The following is a 3,500-nucleotide window of genomic DNA, read 5'->3' as shown; positions in this document are numbered from 1 at the left end:
GCCCCCTGATAATTTGATATTGCAATCCACTGTAGGGTCCAAGGGCAGTCTGCCCCTAGATGGGCCACTTGGGCATAAAGAGTATTTCGGGTTAAAAGTAATTAAAACCCAGCATAGAGCATCTGGGTGGCTCAGTCCATTCATTAAGCTTCCAACTTCATGATCTCACGGTTCAAGTCCCGAGTTGGGCTCCACACTGGCAGCGTGGAGCCTGCTTGGGATTCTCTCTCTCTCTCTCTCTCTCTCTCTCTCTGTCTCTCTCTCTGTATTTCTCTCTCCTCTCTCTCTGCCACTTCCCCACTTGCACGTCCTCTCTCTCCCTCTCAAAATAAATAAACCTAAAAAATTTTTTGGGGGGGCGCCTGGGTGGCTCAGTCAGTTAAGCGTCTGACTTCGGCTCAGGTCGTGATCTCGCAGTTCGTGAGCTTGAGCCCTGCATCAGGCTCTTGCTGACAGCTCGGAGCCTGGAGCCTCCTTCAGATTCTGTGTCTCTCTCTTTCTCTTGACCCTTCCCTGCTCACACTCTGTTTCTCTCTCTCCCTCAAAATAAATAAACATTAAAAATTAAAAAAAATTTTTTTAAGTAATTAAAACCCAGCAGATGCAGGAAAAACTCCCTGCCTCCCACTTAACTACCAAAATTTACATTGAAAAGGAGAGCCTGTACCAAGAAGAGAGCTTCACCAAGGAATCTTATCTGCGTAATTGGGCAACCTTGTTTTTCCAAACATCTTCTCTCACCTTCCTGCTAATGAGCTTTCTCCCCCTTTTAACCCCCCAGACCCTTCCTCTCTCCTTAGATAAACTTCTTGTTGCCTCATCAGCTTGGAAGTTCATGTCTGTGTGGACTCCCCATACATACAGCTATTCAATTTGATTTCCTTCTGTTAATCTGTCTTGTGTCAGTTGGATTGTACGTCCAGCTGGAAGGACCACAGGGCCGAGGAAGGTCCTCCGCCCCAACACCACCTTGTTGGATTCTGCCCCTCGTTCTGGCTCGTTGCCATTTCGGGGTTGCCTTCAGCGTGGCACCTGCTATTGTGATGGGTGGGTGTTGGTTTCCATTGGTACTGCTGACACCAGGGTAGATCTGTTGAGTGTGGTGAGTGCAGACACTGACATTCCCCCAGAGCACCAGGGCCAGGTTTCCGGCCCCTTGGCCATGGCTGCTCACCCAGTAAAAGGAAGGGGCTGGCAGGGGAGACTAGCTCTGAGTCACAGCAGACAAGACTGGAGCTCTAACCCCTGCCTTCCATGCCTCCTTCCTTTCATACCATCGGAACCCTGATTTCTACCGAGGGGCGACATGCGCAACAAACTACCCTCAGCTTCCCTTGCAGCGAGGGTCATGTGGCAGTTTCCTGCCAATGTCTCTGGGGGTAGATGGCCCTTCTGGAAAACAGAAAGGCAAAACTCCTCTGGGAAAAAGAAGACTTTTGCGTTTTCCCCTTCTTGCCTGGAAGCCCTGTGCTTTCATCCCATCTTCATGTGCATTATCCCCATTTTACAGGTGAGGAAATTGAGGCTCAGAGACATGAATTGATTTTTTTCAAGGTCACAAGGCTCAGATAACTCCTACAGGAAAACTAGAAGCATCAACTCACTTCGTTGAGATTAACTAACTTAACTTTCCCTTTTTGCCCAGGCTGCCAGGAAGATCAGGGCCTAATATAAAGCTCAATCATGGCTGGTATTAACCCTTAACACTGGTGCTTTACTGCCCTTTCCTTTCCCTTGTCCTCAATGTCTCTCATGAGATCTAAGAGGCCAATCCTTTCTGCTAAGCTGCCTCCTTCTCTTTTGGAAAGCTTGGGGTTGCCCAGCTTATCGTTCCCTGGCCTCTGCAGATCTCTCCACTCTGCTCTGGGCAGCAGTGATGTCAATGGACTACATGGTTGGGTTCCCTGGTTTCTGCCTCAGTCTGACCAACAGGGAGCCGTGGGAAGAGGAAGGAACCTCCCCGTCAGTAGCCTTGTCCAGAGTCCTGACCCCAAGAAGCACTTCCTGCCTTTTTGCCTGAGGCCACGATAATTAGCCCAGGGTGCTGCCCTCTCTCTTGCTGGTCCCTCTCCCTGCCCACACCTCTGTAAACTGTCCCTTTACCAAATTCTCAAGTTACCCAAGCTGAGTGGTTCTTGCCAGGGCCCTGTTGGGGGCTGTCTGCATCCTCCCAAATTCGTATGTTGAAGCCCTAGTCCCCCAGTGTGATATTTAGAGGTGGGCCCTTGGGGATGTAATTAGGTTTAGATGAAGTTTTGAGGGTGGGGCCCCGTGATGGGATTAGCCCCCTTCAAACAGGGAGAGAGATCTCTCTGTGAGGGTCATGCCCTGAGGAAAGGCCACATGAGAACTCGTCCAGGGGGCAGCTGTCTTGTACAAGCCAAGCAGCCGGCTTTTCCCAGGCATGGAATCTGCTGGGACCTTCATCTTGGACTTCCAGCCCCCAACCTATGGTATTTTGTTGTAGCCACCCAAGCAGAATAAGACAGGCCCTTAACACAGAGCACAGAGGAAGTGCTTTGTCCCTAAAAGTCCTTGTGATGTCTGAAAACTGTCCTGTCCCCTCCCCTCAGGGGAGCTCGGCTCAGCATCTCAACGCCTCTTGCCTGCACCCCACACCTGCCTCGCAGTCGGGCTCGCTGTCCCTGCCCCAGCACATCCATCCTGGAGCCACAGGACCATTGCGATTAGCTGTCCCCGGGAAGGGGAATTCGGGGATGTGGGTGGGGAACCGTCACACAAGCCAACGGTAACGTGTGGTGGGTGAGATGATGGCGTGCACAGGGCATTACGGGGCAGAGAAGGGGCACCAGCTCAGCCCGGCTGGGAGCTGTGGGAGGTCATGGAGGAAGCAGCATTCCTGGAGTGAGGGCTGAGCTGGACCCCAGTGCGTGAGCAAGTGAAGGTATTCCGGGCAGAGGGAACAGCATGGACAAAGATTGGGAGGCAAGAACCAGCAGAGAGGATGCTGGTTGAGGGGACAGAAGGGAGGTGGGCAGGGGCCAGAGTGGGCCCACCACAGACTTTCAAAAAGGGCCCAGACTCGAAGCCATAGGCCACAGGAAGTGTTGCGCCCAGGAGAAATCCACCAAAGGCACATTAAGGCTGGACGGGACAGGGCCAGAGGATGAGGCCAGCGGGGAGGGCGCCCCTTGGAGAAAAAAGTGAGGCCTGGCGTCCCTGAAGGGGGGACGCACCTCCAGGCATCTCTTTACCCCTCCCACTCCCTAAGGTTCCAAGACGGAGCCCTGTGAGTAAGGACTGAATTAAATCTACTCCAGATACTCAAATGTGCCTTTCTCCCTGACTCTCCTCCCTGTGTCTTTCCCACACACAAGGTGGTCATGAGTGCACGTGGGACCCAGCCAAGGAGGCATCGGGCTGCTAGGGGAGCCCCCAACGCCCCATCCCACCCCCACCCCGCACAGCTTCCATTGGATCTGTGTGTTAGTTTTATTTCCTTTGCTTTGGTCTATACAAAAAAAAAAAACAAAAACCAA

Source organism: Prionailurus viverrinus, unplaced genomic scaffold (genome assembly GCF_022837055.1).
Source record: "Prionailurus viverrinus isolate Anna unplaced genomic scaffold, UM_Priviv_1.0 scaffold_35, whole genome shotgun sequence".
NCBI classification, from domain to species: domain Eukaryota; kingdom Metazoa; phylum Chordata; class Mammalia; order Carnivora; family Felidae; genus Prionailurus; species Prionailurus viverrinus.
Note: the sequence above shows the minus strand (reverse complement) of the source record.